This window comes from Sinocyclocheilus rhinocerous, unplaced genomic scaffold (assembly GCF_001515625.1).
Source record: "Sinocyclocheilus rhinocerous isolate Xijiao unplaced genomic scaffold, SAMN03320098_v1.1 scaffold97, whole genome shotgun sequence".
Classification (NCBI taxonomy): domain Eukaryota; kingdom Metazoa; phylum Chordata; class Actinopteri; order Cypriniformes; family Cyprinidae; genus Sinocyclocheilus; species Sinocyclocheilus rhinocerous.
Window position 1 is genome coordinate 673,117 of NW_015666183.1, and position 18,595 is coordinate 691,711.

General features: G+C 34.0%; 1 long non-coding RNA gene across 1 annotated transcript; it reads right to left on the minus strand.

Annotated features, from left to right (window-relative positions):
- Positions 1 to 6,931: 6,931 nt before the first annotated feature.
- Positions 6,932 to 17,286, minus strand: LOC107732085 (uncharacterized). Its single transcript, XR_001638829.1, has 4 exons — positions 17,209 to 17,286; positions 14,735 to 14,886; positions 12,584 to 12,791; positions 6,932 to 7,146 (listed from the first exon to the last, which is right to left on the minus strand). It is a non-coding gene; the product is annotated as an uncharacterized LOC107732085 (long non-coding RNA).
- Positions 17,287 to 18,595: the final 1,309 nt, after the last annotated feature.

The window sequence follows — 18,595 nt, forward strand, 5'->3', positions numbered from 1 at the left end:
AGAGGATCCATTGGTGAGCAGGTGATGCAATGTAAACTTCAAATCTGTTCTGATGAAGAAACAAACTCGGTATCTATACAATATGACCTGACGGTGAGTACATTTTCAGCAAATATTAATTTGGGGGAGAAATATTCCTTTAAAACGGCTAAATATAATAATTTACCCTGTGTGCTGCCTTTGATTAAACCTAATTGATGGCCTTTTAGTTTAATAAACAAATTATTATGGCTGAAATAGCATTTGAGCTGTTTCATCACTGTCTGGACACATAGTGCATCTAATAACCGATGAACACTAATGAGTGAAATATTAGATGGATGCCACATTAGACATTCAGATCGAGTCCAAACAGTCTGTCCTTTAGTTCAGACTGGAAAATGAATGCATGAACTATTCTATGCATTACTTTTGGCACTAATTAATGTGAATCACTCCATATATAATTCAGTACTTCTAAAGCATTTTCCCCCAGGGATTAAAGGTCAAAGGTCACATCTTCAATGGCTATTGAGGGTCAAAGTTGATGATAATTACACTCACCAATCTGTATTCAGCCACAGAATAATTATGATGTTCAGTCATTGCAGCAATTGCCTAATGAATACTTTGAATCGTTCACGCATGGCTAGAGATGTAATTTATATTTTCAAAAATCTCAGCTATGAGACTGAAAATTGCAGTCTGAAGAGTGTGATGTGTGTGTTTCTCTATTAATTTCCCCCCTGATTTATTATTGACAGTGTGGACAGAAATGTAAATGTCATAATATAAATCACAAAGGGTGAAAAACAAACCTTCCAGCTAAAATAATGAGACATCTTGGGACTAAATCCTTTCTTATTTCCTTTTTCCTTCTTTATTATTTACCTGAAAAGACAGATCACATCTATCTCTTAGTTGTGAAGTTATTATCCATGTGTTTTTATGGTATTGGCTCAACAGAAGCCACTGTGTTATTTTGCCCAATAATATTTCCCACAATGCACTGCACAAATGTATTATTTAGGCTGCGTCTGCCATGTGCTACTTTTATACCTAGTGACCCTTCAGAGTTTGAGAAGAACTTAAATTCATAAAATCTTCAAGTGTTGACTGAAACCGACCGACCTGAGAGAAAAACAACTTTTGCTTGTTTACTTGAACTTATGCCGATATGAATTTTGTTGGGTGTTTATGAGGGGATTGTCTTTGTATCCACACTACAAAGGTAGGATCACCTCTAATCTTTCTCATCACGTATATATTGTATTTGATCTGAATGTGATTCTTATGGACTTCACATCCATGTTGATGGCAGAGTCACTGTGGGCTTTGAGTGTGGTGTAATTTTCTTTTAAATCTATTGAAAAGAAAACTCCTTATTGATCAGGACGCATCCGCATTGAGGATTAATGATAGGGAATAAATGAAATATAGATTAAATGATAACTGTAGGAATGTGAACCGGAATCCTAAAGGAACACTTTCAGAAAGAGGAAAAGAAAGAAAGAAATGTGGAGCTGAATTGACTTTCTGAGGTTTAGAGCATTGATTAAATGAAATCCCGTTTTGATTATGGCAGAATGGGATTACATGGACGAAAACCCAGGAAAAGGAAATGCTGGTTGCTCACACTGCAAATGTCCGGACCAGAATCATTGCCACATCCAGATTGATTACTCACAAGCTCACAAGAAAAGCCAGGATGATTGAATTTCCATAGCTGCATTGATGGACTATTCAAGCACTGAACAACAAGAGGATGAAAACCAATGGATAACAGTAGTGAAATCTGAGAACCAGCTATGATTTTCTTTATTTCTTACTTTCTCTTCAAGAATAATGGCTCTTGTTTCTTCTATTCACGCAACCATTCTATATTTACCGTTCAAAAGATCAGGATTTTTATTCAGCAAAGATCTAATAAATCTAATTAGCATCTAATAAATGCTAAATACTTTCTATTCATCAGAGAATCCTAAAAAAATGCATCAAAGTTTCCACAATAAATAAATAAATAATGAATGACCGACTGACTGACTGAATGAATGAATAAACAAGCAACTATTTTCAACATTAAGAATAAGAAATACTTCTTGAGCATATTAGAATGATTCCTGAAGGATCATGTGACACTAAAGACTAGAGTAATGATGCTGAAAATTCAACTTTTATCATAGAAATAATTACATTTTTAAAAGTATCAAAAAATAAATATTAACCTATTTGAAATTGTAATAATATTTTACAATATTACAGTTTTAACTGCATTTTTAATCAAATAAATGAAGCTTTGGCGAGCATAGAAGACTTAAAAAAAAAAAAACATTTAAAAAAATGTTACAAACCCCAAACATGGTAGTGTGTATATGAAATAATATTTTTTAAATGCCATGTATATTTAAAGCTCTCTGCAGAGTCAAATATCATAGACCGATGTTTCATAAAAAGTTAGCAGTGAAAATGGCAGTAATTTTCACAAACATACTATTTTGAAGCCTCTACACGTGTTTGACCAATAGCTGTCATCAGTGTACAGTATTTCAATCGATTCTAATTATTTCGCAAAGCAATTTATTCCGAAAGATTGGGCTGAATTCCAAATACCATTAGCGTACTTAAACTATTATTTGAAAATGCACATGCACAAACGATTCTTCAATGAACAGCATTAAAAAAAAATCAATTATTATTACCCAATACTCAGCATAACACATAAGCTCCACTCTTCACCACAACGGTAACTCCCAAAAAAGATAAAAACTCTCTAAATCCCAACATAACAGATAATTTGCAACACTAAAAAGTCTCCCTCTTTTCTCATCCTACTCAAAACACATAAAATAACACTTAATTTCAACATTTATTCTCCCCATTACGGCAATTCTGGGAACTAGAAATCCCCTGCCTGAATAAACAAACATGATTCATGTAATCTCGAAGCAAACAGATGAAATAAACTTTATCATTTGAAATTACTCCCTGACAAAGAACTGTGCTCCATTAATTCATTCTATACGTAACTTGAGCAGGTAGCAGAAATCTACTTTTGAGTAAGCGATGGCAGAAAACAACATATTCGAGGGACAGCAGGGCACTGTGTACACAAATGGATCCGACAGGACTTGCGGACAGCAGCGGTAAACATCAGCCGTGGCCTGGATTTACTGTACTAATGTCAGATGGAGGAAAAATACCCCGATGCGCTCTGAAGCGCCAGCCCTGATTCGCATGGATTTATTTGGTCTCCTCCTTTTGTCCATGACAACTCCCATTATTTTAGGATCACTAACTGAGACGTAGTCAAATCCCAGTGATTCAAAACAAATTGGCCTGGATCAGCCACATTATTTTAGAATGGCTCATCACTGCAGTACGATTCCTGCGGGATGAGTCGGATTACATCCGACCTCCTTTCTGCTCCCCGTTTGGTACTTGTGTTGTAATTTGTTGTGGTAAAATGTCTCAAACTATGATCATCAAATTCAAATTAAGGAAATCAAATTCACTATCATCAATCACACAAATCTTTTCTCCAGGAGGACTGACAAGATAGAGCTCAACAGTAACCACATGCTTTTAAAACAGTCTGGGTTTCAGAAGCAGGCTTAATTTATCATTCATTTTCTATATAATCATTTCTGAATTTTTGTCAGTAAACAGTTCTAACCTTTGAACCAATTTAGCAATGAACCACAACATTTGATTTTAAGATTCAAAACAGTGTTTCAAAGGAAAATGTACAGTACTTCTTAAAGGAACGAGCAAATTACTTTTAAAACTGGTGTGATGGGTCAAATATATGTTTTTAGCAGTTTTAATGTTAAGAAATTCAACAAGAAATCACTAATATGTATTTTATTTAGGTAGCTAGCTATTATCTTATTTTACCGAGGAGATCTAAAATACCTCGAGGGAGCTATCCATCAGCATTCCCATTCATCTCAATGGCATTCACTAAGCTAGGATGCCATCATTTTTGCATCATTGCTTCAGTTTCTGAGATGGCTTATTTTGAATGGGCTTTAATGTAGAAAACGGGCTTTATACCCACATAATGGTGTAGTTATGACTTCTACCAGCAGGGCTGACTACTGACAAAAACTATCTAAACCCAACACTATCTCACGACCAATTCGTACGTATGTTATGAGGTGGATAATTCGTACAAAATTTGTACGACCTCGCTCGTACGATTTGTGAAGACACCAGTGATGTGTAGGTTTAGAGGCGTGGTTAGGGGTAGGTCATTCATACGAATTCATACGAATTGGGGAACTCTTAAAATACGTACGATTTAGCAAAACTTATATGAATTTGTATGAGTGAGATCATACAAATTTGTACAAATTAGCCACCTATAGATCTATCTATCTATATTACCTTACAGATGTTTGGGGTTGATAATTCTCTTATGCTCACCAAGGCTGCATTTTTTTGATCAAAATTTTACAGTAAAATCAGTAATATTGTAAAATATTTTTGCAATTTAAAACCTGCAATTTTATTCCTGCCATGCAAAGCTGAATTTTCACTGAAACATTTCTTATTGTCATCAATGTTGAAAACAGTTGTGCAGCTCCATATTTTTGTGTTAACCATGATATAATCTTCATGATTCTTGATGAATGGAAAAAAGTTAAAAAGAACAGCATTTATTTTAAATCTATCTATCTATCTATCTATCATTTTTTGACAAACTTTGCTTTTCTAGTTAACATTTATAGTTAAATAATTTATTTGATTTACAATTCATTTAGATTGTACATGCTTATATTCAAATTTGAATTGCAAATTGAAGTGCAGTTTAGTGAATTGCAATGAAATATGAACAAAGGAGATTTGGGGTGTTCGGTGGTCACTTTTTTTTTTTTTTAATGGTCCGCCAACTGAAATAAGCACCACTGCACTATACAAAATAAGCAATGAGTTTCAGTACAGGCTCCATTTCACCCATTCATGCAGCTTTAATTACTGAACATTATCGGTTCTAATACTGCTGCTGTACAGCATAAAAATGCATGAGACGTTACCGGCACAGGCAGAAATATGACCATTCTGCTCACATTATCTTTCAGCTATTACCAATTATTTCTGCTGAATAAACACTGTGTCAAGGGAGGAGCCACAAGGTGCATTTTCCTACAAATTAGTCAGGAAAGGACCTGTCCCCCTTCACACGAGCGACAGCGTAATCGATATTCCTCACTTTTTTTTAATGTCTAAAGCACAGCTACGGAGACAAAGAGGCGATTTGGTATTCAGCATTAACTGCTCAGAGCTGCAGTTCTGTAAGTTTTGGATGTCAAGCGAAATGCCAATGCAAGAAGTGCAGGCTGTGGCAGATTGTGCAGATTAGAAGATTTTAATGAAGATTTCTATCTATCTATCTATCGTTCTATCTATCTATCGTTCTACATATCTATTAGGGGTGGGCGATAAACCAGTAGACACGATTAACCGGTAGAGATTTTGGACTGTCGTCTCTATGGCGGTTACACGCTACATGGTCACAAAAAACGTATCGCTTGCACGCATTTTAAGAATTGTGGTTTGAAAACAAGACAGTGCTTATAGAGCTGAGTTATTTTTGCCACTTTATAGGCCTTGAACGGTTAAATACACACACTTTCATGTGTAAAAAGGCCCGTCTTTGCAAGTGAAACCAAACAGCTGAAAAAGAGCACACATGTGCAACAGTATATTGGATCCGGGCAGCAATATTACATTAAGTACTGGTACAAGCCATATTCTGAAATATTAGCAAAATTATACTGCATTATTAAGAACCAAGACTTGTATTGTACGACATTTACAATGCACATTATGAGAGTTAAAATGATGATGACGGTTTCCTTCATTCACAGAATGACCATTTAAAAGTTCAAAGTTCTCAGCTCACAATTTCGCCACCTAATTTCAAATCGGCACGCTTACAAATTGATTATTTTAACATCAAGAGAAACTCTTCCTCATATATAACCACGGTACTTAATGAACAGATTCTTATTTGCCCGCTGGGTGTCTTCTGACACACTCTGAAAGAGTGCTCATTATTGGCTCATTAATGAAAATCTTAATTAAGAACATCATTCACGGCACTGCCATTCAAATGTGTGCTTGTCTGTTATGAGAACATCTAAATCTTCGTTTAACTTCTAGTTAAATTAAGGCATTGCATGATGAACATTTATACATCTCAATGAAGTGGTAATTGGCTGTTTGTGTCTCAGAAAATGTACCGGCTGCAACTAATCACAGACAAACATAAGAATCGCTCTGCGTAGCAAATTTGTAGTCTATTGTCTTTCTGTGCATACTGTTAAATAGAGATGTTGCCATTTTTGTGCATTTTGGATTTATTTCTATCGTATAAACTAATTTCAACCACTCCTGGTCATTTTCTCAGAGGATCATAGAGCATAGATCAAAGACATAATTATGACAGGATACATATCAGTAATGCAGACAATCTACATAATGCTCTCTATGTCATTTTCATATAGGATAATTATTATGATCATTACTGTGAGTCTATTTCTTAATTTGGCTCATATCAGCTAAATCTGAAAGAAAATATCTAAAATCTAAAAATTTAATCTAAAAATTACACCTGAAATCATTTTCTGAAGAAAATGCGAGTTAACAACCCACTAGTAATGACACACCTCTCCTCAACAAACTGCACAATTTGAGGCATCATTCATGTTTGCAGCACAAATGGTGTGGGACGAGTAAAGTTTAATAGGCTTAAGGATTTGATTCAAACTTCTCCAGACAGAACAGGTGTTTTTAGTTATGATGTTATGACTTAAGAAATTCAAGTGATCACTAATTAAACCGAGAGAGAAGGAGAGAGATGGGAGGAAAGAAGGCATGCACATATGCTCACTCATACACATGTCTGGCAGCTCAATGCAAGAAGTGCAGGCTGTGGCAGATTGTGCAGATTAGAAGATTTTAATGAAGATTTTCACCCCAGACAGGGCCGTTTCTAGCCAAACTAGGTGGTTGCCTGTTAAGGAGATGCCAACAAGGGAAACAGTCCACCTATATGGCATTAAAATAGCCAGACACAGCCTTGAACCTGGGAATTCAGGTCTGGTCTTTAGTGTGTTGAAGCTCTGTGAGAAGGTGTAGATTGTTGACTGACTGCAGGAAAACCTAGAGAGGAAACAGAAAAAGAGATTTGAGCGTCTTTTTGGAGCTCTAAGAACAAACTTTGAATTTTTCAAAAGCACAATTCATCACAGTGCATTACTCAAGCTGTTTGTGGGGGAAAATGTTGTATAATGTATTATTAGTGATGTGGAGTATTTATCTAACAGCCCTCTATTGTTATTAGAGATATAATGCAGAATATAGCGCATGACCTTGTTTGGTAGCTACAAACGGCCTGTAAAACCCCAAACCCAAGTCACCCCACACTGTTTGTACTTCAAACAGTGCTTTTACTTTTCTAAGCTCTCAGCAATCAATTTTCACCTGTTAGACGATAAAATACACACACAAAAAAACAGAATATCATAAAAACTGAATGAGCTGTTTAGAAACTACAAAAAAAAAAAAAACTATGCACCACAATAACAACCACTTAAAAAACATCCTAAAAATATCTATCTATCTATCTATCGACACTGAACAAAATTATAAACGCAACACTTTTGTTTTTGCCCCCATTTTTCATGAGCTGAACTCAAAGATCTAAGACTTTTTCTATGTACACAAAAGGCCTATTTCTCTCAAATATTGTTCACAAATCTGTCTAAATCTGTGTTAGTGAGCACTTCTCCTTTGCCAAGATAATCCATCCACCTCACAGGTGAGGCATATCAAGATGCTGATTAGACAACATGATTATTGCACAGGTGTGCCTTAAGCTGCCCACAATAAAAGGCCACTCTAAAATGTACAGTTTTACTGTATTGGGGGGTCTGGGGGGGTCCAAAAACCAGTCAGTATCTGGTGTGACCACCATTTGCCTCACACAGTGCAACACATCTCCTTCGCATAGAGTTGATCAGGTTGTTGATTGTGGCCTGTGGAATGTTGGTCCACTCCTCTTCAATGGCTGTGCGAAGTTGCTGGATATTAACTGGAACACGCTGTCGTATACGCCAATCCAGAGCATCCCAAACATGCTCAATGGGTGACATGTCCGGTGAGTATGCTGGCCATGCTTATGATGTTATGACTTAAGAAATTCAAGTGATCACTAATTAAACCGAGAGAGAAGGAGAGAGATGGGAGGAAAGAAGGCATGCACATATGCTCACTCATACACATGTCTGGCAGCTCACCTTTGCCATCTTCTGGTTAATAATAAAATAAAGAGTTTGAGATTGAGACTGTAAATCCAAGACCATTTTCAATCATCTGACCTGACATTTTGCCATATAAACAGACTATTTTTTCAGTTCTAGATTAAACAAGTTCTACAATGCCCCGGTGTGATATTTGTAAAGGCAGGGTTTTATCAGTAAGTCTATTTCACAGTTGACCTGTCTTCCCTGAAAATCAAAAAGCTCTCTATAGCCAATAAATTGGTGGCTTGAGCTTTTTGAGCTCCAGATAAAATGTTGAAAACTATAATTTTCCAAGAGCTGTAGGCACAAATCTCACTAATAATCAAACAACGCACGTTTTCACGATTCAACACTCCCATCCCAAAGAATTTAGTCATTCGCAAGTACTTATACTTTCATAACGCAACATACTTCTGAGTGAAACAAACTGAGGAGAAAAAGAAGATATTATGCCATAAAGACCCTCTGAATGCATATTTGCATTTCACTGCTTTGCTTTTCCATTGCTGTTCTATTTAAACGTGCTAGGCGTTTCTACATGTTTGACTGTTGTGCTAGCTTCTCGCGCATGACAGCGTTCTTAAACGCGCGGTCACATTTACTGTTGTTTAGCGAATTTTCGCGGTCAAAATGAAGTCATTACAATGAGTATCCTTTAGAGGGCAAAATATTTCCCTTTGCAAATTTTGCAAGTTGGTCACGCTAATTTGCTGTGTTGACCAACAGAAAGCCGCTTGGTTTAAATGCGAATTGTATGTGGTGATTAAAGGCAGAGTAAGTGATTTCTGGTAGCCAATGTTGATATTTGAAATCACCAAAACAAACACGCCCCTACCCCAAAAGGGTCTTGCCCCTATTTTGATAGCTCCGCCCCACATATACGTACGCAACCCAATAGCTATATAAATTAATATGTGGTGATGAAATACTTTGTCATTTTTACGTGTATATCACCAAGATTACACTAAAAAAACAGTCCATTACAATGTCCAAAACAATTGTCCTAGCAACAAGATGAACACTGCAACATAATAATATTAATACTGAAGTCATCTGAGGCCATTTTCATGATAATACACAGGCTAAGTCGCAAGATGGTGGCAACTTTGTTTGTTTGAAAGAGAAAGAGCCAGTCTATAGAAGCTTGTTTCTGCCACGGAATAAAACAAAAAAATTAAATAAATAAAAAAGGTAATGGTGTCTTTTTCAGAATTGTGAAATATGAACTCAGAATTGTGAATTTATATTTTGCAACCAGAATTGTGAGACAACTCGCAATTAGCTTTTTAATTCTGTTATTCAGTGGAATACAAAAAAACAAATTGCGAAATGTAAACTCAGAATTCTGAGAAAAAAAAAGTCAGAAATGCAATATGTATCATTCCAGTTATGATTTTAGAACTTGCAATTGCAAGATATAAACGTGCAATTCTAATAAAAAAAAAGTCTAGTTAAGATGTTGAGAAGAAAAGTTAGAATTGTCAGATATAAACTCGCAACTGCAAAAAGTTAAAATTGTAAGATAAAAAGTCGCAATTATCTTTATTTTTTTTTATTCGTGGTGGAAACAAAAAAACAGAATTTGTGAGATGTAAACTCAGAATTCTGATTAAAGAAGTGAGAACTGCAAGATGTAAACTCACAATTACGAGTTCAGAATTTGAAATAGCGAGATATAAACTCAATTGTGAGATTAAAAAAAATGTTTTTGTCTTTTTTCCATTTTTTTTTAAATTCTGTGGCTGAAACAAGCTTCCATACAAGTCAGTGTGATACGAGTAACATGAAAGTAGCGCCCGTTTCATGCTCTAATGCATTGCCATGAACAACAATGATTATTAGGAAATGACAGACCACTGGATGCAGCAACTGATTGGTCTAATATAACATATTTAACTGTATTTTATGAAATAACAAATCTTTAAGGTAATGTCAGACAAACATCGAGTATGAAATCTTCATATGGCAAGATAACTCCTTGAAAATGAATGAGGGAAGCATCTATGCTGCAGGCACTCAGGATTTACAGTTCCCATAAAGAAGAGGAGTGGAGCGAGACATTTTCTGTGGCCTGTGTACAGTATCCTGTCTTATCTCCACCTCTCAAACTGCTCTCTCAGGATTCTGATGACAGTAAAGCAGCTCTCCTGCATGAATTGAAGTGCCTTAATGCCTGCAATGGCATTTTGAAAGCCATTTCAGGGAGACCGTGAATTTGCCATCATATGGGTTGAGACATTACGATGGCAGATTTGGTCATAGCTAAAACTGACATTAATGCGGAATGGTGCACATTATTTGGATGTTTGTTTCAGACATATAAGGTCTAAGGTAAATGCTTTTAGATGTGTTTATTGATTTTGCACTCTGAGAACATTTAAGGCTTTCAAATCGACTCAGTTTTGCTGTTTTGTCTCCGGGAAGCTTCTTAAACGAGTTTGAGAACATAATAAACAGGTGAAATTTCATTTTCTCCTCCTTTTTTTCCATTTCCAAGAATAATATTGTTTATCCACCAGCTATTTTAGTACGTGCCATTTGAAGAAAAAAGGCAAATAAACAAAAGAAACCATTTCAGCTGAAGTATTCAGAGCTCTAGAGAAGCAGCTCTGAATTAAACATGCAAAATTATGCATGACAATGTAATTTTTGAAATGACATGTATGAAAAAAAAAAATGTTAAACAGGAAAGGAGGGGAAAGCAATTGTCGCTATCACAGCTCATATCTTCACCTCTTCATCACTGTTGCCTGAAAAAAAGATTGGAAATTTGCTTGTAACTAGAAAAGAAAATCCAGTGACAAACTTACCTTGCTGTACCTGTACAATGAATATTGAAATGAAGTTCAGCCCAAAGGCTATTTTGCTTGGAAAATTAAATTATTACATGCTGGCCAATGTAGCCTGGAGCTGTGACAGTTTAGACCGCTCTAGATCAGTGGCTCTCAACCTTTATAACTGCAAGGTCTCCCTTTGTCAAAGTCGATTTTCGAAGGCCCCCTACACAGACTGTGATTTTTCGTCTTGTAGTTTTGTTGAAAATAATGAAAAAAGGGTGCTTTTTCCAAGGTGCTTTAACCAACAGAATCTAGGGATTTCAACACATAAGAAAGCTGTAATGCAGTGGAAGTTCTCTCTTTTTTTTTTTTTACTGTGGACATTCTTCATAACATTATATAAAGGTTATATAACATTTTTTTTGTAAGTCTGTAAGATTTTTTTTAATGAAAGAAGTCTCATATGCTCGCTAAGGCTTCTAATTAATTAATTTTAATATATTAAAATGTTCCTTTAATATCTAAAAATATTCCATCATTTTAGCTTTTAAAATATTGATAAAAATTACATCATTTTAAGATATTTTAAGACATCACTCTTGGAAGTTTACTGAGGCCACCTAGTGGTAATACCGGTAATAAGAGAAGTTAGAAATCAACTTTTCTTGATGGAGATAAAAAATAAGCGACGAAAAGAAAAACTAAAACTAGGACAAACACAGGAGTGTAGTCAGCCTAAAAAAAATCCACACTCTGAAATAAAATATTTAGTTTGGCAATTCTAGTTTCGATATTGTTAGAAAGGTAGATGGAAGGGAAATTATTTTTAACCAGAGTTAAAATGAAAAGTGGGTGAAAGTGAAGTTAGAGCATCTTTGTGTCTGTCTGATGACAAAAAATTGCAAATGTTTCCATTATAGAAAGATGTCAAATGTGTGGTCCATGGAGATAGAACCTGTGGAATTCTGTATTGTACAGCCATCTAGTGGCAGTATGAGTGGGATCCTTCACAGGAGATACAAATGACATGAACATGAATAATGAGTTTTGAGCTTTCACATTAACACCATTAGATAGTTTGATTGATTGTTGACTGCTACTGGGTTACATATGTGTGTGTGTGTGTGTGTGCGTTCAATAATTAATACTATATATATATATATATATATATATATAATATTTGTGTTTAATAATTATGCAATTAATATACTGCATTAAAAGACCATTTGAAAGATGTGACAATGTGCTCCAATAAAAATGTCATCATGAGAAACAATTCAAGTGTATTAAAAGTCTAAATAAATAAATAAAAAATGAAAACAAACAACCAACATATCTTGTTTCAGTCCAATGCATTTAACCAATGAACCTGTGCGCAGAAAACCAGAAGTGAAAGTCTATTTGCATGAGCAGAGAGGAGTGAGTCTCCCGGAATAGAACAGCACGGTGCCAGATGTTCACTGCCCCAAAGGGAGCGCGATTTTACATTCATAAATAAATGATGCATGCGACTCCTACCTGTCATAGGGGACTCAGATATGGCTTCATTCCCAGGAGAGAGCAGGACCTACTGGGAAGCATCAGGATTGCCTGGCGTATGGGATCTTGGCATGTGTTACTCTGCAGACATACAGCTCTCCTGTCTCCCAGCATTACTTGAGGAACTTTATTGCAGCTGAATAACCCATTCTGCTCACTTTCTTCAGCCCTCAGTCACCTCTGACATCTGATGCACACACATATGGAGGAGAAATGCAGAATATAGATCAATTTTGCTTTAACCACTTTTATTCATTATTTTGAACTCACTTAAAAAATGAACATTGCAAAAACTCTAATTTAAGGGACATCAAGGCAATTTCAAGGAAACTGAAATGGTGCACATAATATTTGTGTGAGATGATAATATGCTTCGAATCAACAGATAAAATATTGTTTCTGGAGAAACTTGTTAGATAAAATATATAATTATCATCAATGGATGTGAAATGTACACTAAATTGTTGAATGACTTCTATATTTCGTATATAATTTAGTTTTTTTATATAAGTTAATATAGTAAATAGTTCAACAGCTGCTCAACTCAACAATTGTATAATAACCAAAATAACTTAATAATTGTGATCAATCAATTAAATAATGTTCATAAATGGTCTCCTGATATTTGTTCTCATATATTTTTATAACACAATGATATCTATTCAAAACATCTTCAGTATTATGAGATTTGTGGGTTTAACAGGCTTTCATTAGAATTACACATTTATTTTTCAGGATCCTACACGATACAAATTCTTATATAAATAATAACCGGAAAAATCTTATATATAAAATATATAATAAAAATATAAAATAATAATATCTAATTTAAAAATGTACATTAACTGATTTTATTCAAATCAAAAACAGTATTTAATAGGACTAAAAACAACCTGATTACATTAAACAGACTATTAATTTAACTTAAAATTAGCTGTAACAGCTAAACTGGAACACTTACAGAAATGTTACAAGTGTACAAAAACATTAATATACACTAACTAAATCTATACTCAACAAAGTAAAGTAGGTAGGCTAGTAACATCAACAAAAGTCTTTTTTTAAGGATAAATTTTGCGGCCAGTTGGTTCTGTGCATATTTATTATGTGTATATATAAATACACATACAGTACATATTTTGAAAATATACATATTTATATTCATTTAATTTATATGATAAATAAATAAATGTTTAATGTATAAAAATAATTTTTTTCTGAAATATATACATGCATGTGTGTGTATTTATATATACATAATTAATATACATAGTACACACACATATATTATGCAAACAAAAACTTATTTTGGATGCGATTAATCGTTTGACAGCACAAATATATATATATATTTTTTTTTTTTGCACTGTCTAAATGAATGAGTAAATGAATTTCAAGTATTGAGTTTTTACTTTTTTTTTGGGAAGAATTTATTGATGACTTGAAATCATGTTGCATGTGGATTGAAGAGAGCACAGGATCCTCTTTTTTCTTTTTCTTCAAAACTCGTCAATTTTTTTAAGTCAGTTACAAAAAGGTAGATTAGTCTAATTTGAATCCAAAAAGACTGCTAGTTGGTCAAACTAGTTCTTAATAAATAGTGGCTATGTTTATGTAACTAGGACTTTCAGTCCCTCCCTGCAAAATGTTTTACTTTTTACTCAGAAATCTTTCACCTTTATGATACACTTTAATTTATATCATTTAGAGGAGGTTGTGAGATATTTACTCTAATAGGAATCATTGAACTTTTTCCGCATGGAAACATATCCAATACCACCCAACGTAAGCAGAATATTTACACTGACAAGATCATTTGCATTAACAGAACTTTAACCTTAACTGCTCTTTATAACCTTGTCAGTTTTAGTGTTTCATACAAGAGCAACATTTAATGACAGTACAGCTGACAACAGCTATGTTTTCCATCATTCCCATCTGCATACTGGCCATTGGTATTCAAGGTAGGTCAAATAAGCAATGCTTTATATTTTTAATCAGATATGATGAAGATATTTCTAACTATTTATTTTACAGGCTCAAATGGACAAGTGACAGTAACTCAAACTCCTCAAGTCCTAACTTCTCAACGTGATGAAACGGTCAAAATAAACTGCAAAACCAACTCACCTGTTGCTGACTGTAGTCTCTGGAGGAACTGTGTGTTCTGGTACCAGCACAAACCTGGACACGCTCCCAAACTCCTCATTTATCACATACGCGAACGCCACTCAAACATCCCATCTAGATTCAGCGGCAATGGCGCTCACACTGACTTCAACCTGACCATCAGTGGAGTCCAGAAAGAAGACGAAGCACAATATTACTGTATGACAACACACAAGATTGACAACAAGTATGTGTTCACACAGTGATAAAGGGTCGTACAAAAACCTCCCTCAGTCTCATTCACACTGTCTGCACTGCTACACACTGCAGGTGCTGATGGGAAGGAAGTGAAACAGCACAATGACACACTGACTGGTTATAATACAATTTAGGATTTAGAGTTTAAAGTTTATTTTACATAGTTTTAGACTTTTATTAATTTAATGTGCCAGTGAAGCTGAGATTAAATCTAGAATATGCATTAGCGAATCTTGTTTAGATTACAGATCAAGTTTTCAGTGCTATTTAACTATTTATAATGTTATTTTTAATACTTTTGAACTGAGCTGTTGTTCTCCGCGATATGACTGTATAAATGTTTTTTTAATAACATTTCATTTACTCTAACATCCTTTTTTTTAAATTATATTTAGGACAAGAAAACATTTAAACAAAATGCTAAAAAATAGACATTTTACTTTTAAAAGCAATTAAGACCATTATGACAACACCATTTATTTACTTACAATAAATGAAGCAAAATCTATTTAATTGTCATGCTAAATCCTGGCCCATTTGTCTTATAAAATATAATATAATATAAAATATTCTTACATTAAAATTTAAATTATATTACAAATATTAATATAATTGTAAAATAATACTAGATTACTGAACAGCAACAGTAAAAAAAATGTAATAAAACTACTTTTATTTGCTTTATTTTTAACTTATTTTAATGTCATTTTGTCATATATTTTTTAAAATGTTTTAAAAGTGTATTTTTGTTTTATGTATACGTTTGACTTGCTTAATCAAACTATGAGATTTAAAGTTCTGTTACATACTATATACAGAAACCTGTTACACATGAAATTACACCCAAATAATTTTTATGCTTATATAATAAGTATAAGTATTGCTTTTTATTTCTCCTCTTTCCTATTACTTGTTTCGCTTCTGTTTCAGTTTTTATAACCATTTCTTACTATGTGTAAGTAAGTTGTTGTTTTTTTAGCATGTGTGTTTGGCAGTGTTATTTTTTTAGGATTACTGATAAACTACTGTCATTTGATTTGTATTATTTGTATTTGTTATTTATTTTAATTTTAGTTAAATTATGTCTGAATTTATTATGTCTGTATATGTCTTTTATTAAGTTTTAGTTTTAATTTGAGTTATTTTAATACTTCAACAAACTAAATGGAAATGAAATAATATATATATTGAATTTATAAATGTGTATATATACAGTATATATGTATGTGTGTGTGGTTGTACATACACATATGTAGTTGGTTTTTTGGTGTTTGGCTTAGTGTTATGTTAGAATCATTATTATACTCTTATACCTTTTGTTCTTTAATATTTTGAATTGTTTTTAGCTTTATTTTTTTGTTTTTCATTTAAATGTTACGTTTTGAAATTTTGTTGTATGCATTTGTCACTTTTATTTAATCTCTTTATTTTAAAAATGTGTATAGGTAGTATTTATAACGTTCTGTTTTTAGTTGTTTTAATACTACAATTGATTGCTTCTGTTGTCCTCATTTGTAAGTCGCTTTGGATAAAAGCGTCTGCTAAATGACTAAATAAATAAAATAAATAAATATAATATAACTTGAATTACTTGAATTTTATAGGATGTACAAAATAAAATATGATCATAGGTCAATACTGTTGCATTAGGAGCAAATCTCTTTTTGGCCTTAATTATCCTTCATACTATTATTTCTTGGCCTGATACTGTGCACTGTTAAATCAAGTTAGTAAAATATCATAATACATAGACTTTTATTTTTAGATTCTTTATATTTAGTTAGATATATACATTAACTTTAATGGCACAATTCTGGTGTTCAAGTGAAGATTATTTTCATGCGAACAGCACAATTTGCATAGTAATTTCAGCGGCGCGCTACTGTCAGCTATATAATCTTGTGACTTTAACCTCATAACTATGACCTGCTTTTATAATAATCAAAACACAAAAAATGGCATTTTTAATTTTTCTCATCATCTTTTTTATGTCACTGACTCTTTCTGTTCAAGGTAACTTTCAACTTTAATCTCTACTTTTCTTTGTTATATTTAAGAAAAAAAAAATTATTTGTGTCTAAATAATTGTATTACCATTAACAGACTCCAATCAAGTGACAGTGACTCAAAACCCTTCGAAGAAGACTGTTGAATCAGGACAATCAGTTACAATAACATGTCAAACCAGTCTTGATGTTGGTAACTGGTGTGATAGTAAATATTGTCTTAGCTGGTACCTCAAGAAACCGGGAGATGCTCCTAAACTCCTCATCTATCATGGACATATCCGATATTCTTCCATCCCATCTATATTTAGTGGAAATGGATCTGATAAAAATTTCCAGCTGGTCATCAATGGAGCCCAGAATGAAGACAGTGGAGAGTATTATTGCTTCAGTGACTTAGGTGGTCATAGATTCACACAGTAATAAAGACCCGTACCAAAACCTTCTTCAAGAACCTGCTGGGATCAACCACAGATGCTGTGAGAGGAAGTGAAACAGGTTAATAACACACAAACATATCAGTGGTGAAGCAGACATTTTATAGAAAACTTCATGTTTCAGTGGATTGGAAAATAAAAAGAAAACAAAAACAGTTTATGTCAAACAGTACCAAGAAAAAGAATAGTACTAAAAATGTCATTGACCTGTCCTGGACGAAAATTGGGGGTTAACCTGTGGTGAAACTTTCTTTGCATATAATAAGAGTGGGATTCTTCAGGAACCGACTCAGAGATCCGATTCCAATCGAATCTCTTATCGAATCTGCCTGGTGACAGACGAAGTGTTGCCAAGTCAGCGGTTTTCCAGCGGAATTGGGCTACTTTAACTGTTGCCGCGGATTGAAGCGACCCCAATAACGTGATATTTAGCTCCTGCAATTAAAAGTCACACGTTAGTGACTTTTGAGTAGCAATTGCTACTCAAAAAAATGTTTTATTTTTACGCACGCAATTAATTGCGTGTTGTGAAAAACCTGGCAACCCTGACAGAGTTCGGAAAAACAAAAAGGCAACACGCGAGGTCACTTACCGTACTAATGAATAGTGGACATCCTCGATTTAGTTTATAACAACCATCCTTTACGCTTTGTTCAGTGATTCCGAGTCTTGAGCTTTGTTGTCAGTGTAGAATCAAAATAACACGCACTGCACGCGTCAAGCGAAAGCCCGCGTTTTTCACGGCGGCGTAGTGAGGCAAATCGTATACAATGAAACAAGCCATTTCCCTAGTAATTCGATTCGCTGTTTCCGAATTTCGTGGGAGTTTAGATACTTTAGATGCTCGAGATTTTTTGTGGAGAATTAGTAACAAACAGAATATGGCACAGTACCTACCCGTGCACACGCAGCCGCAGCCCACAGAATCGATTCAGATGAGTCGTTAAAAAAAATAATCGCAATGCGTCGCTAGATAGGGTTGTTTATCCATGCCATACTCCATTTAAAATATTTCAAACATGTCCTTTGCGTGTTAATAATTATGAATCCCTTAATGAGACCATAAAACTACATGGAATTTGTAGTTTGTTCACATCACAGGACAAAAAATTGATAAAATTGTGAAAATAAATTCAGTCATTTTAATAGAGATAGTTTATTCAGTTAAGTAAATGCTCATG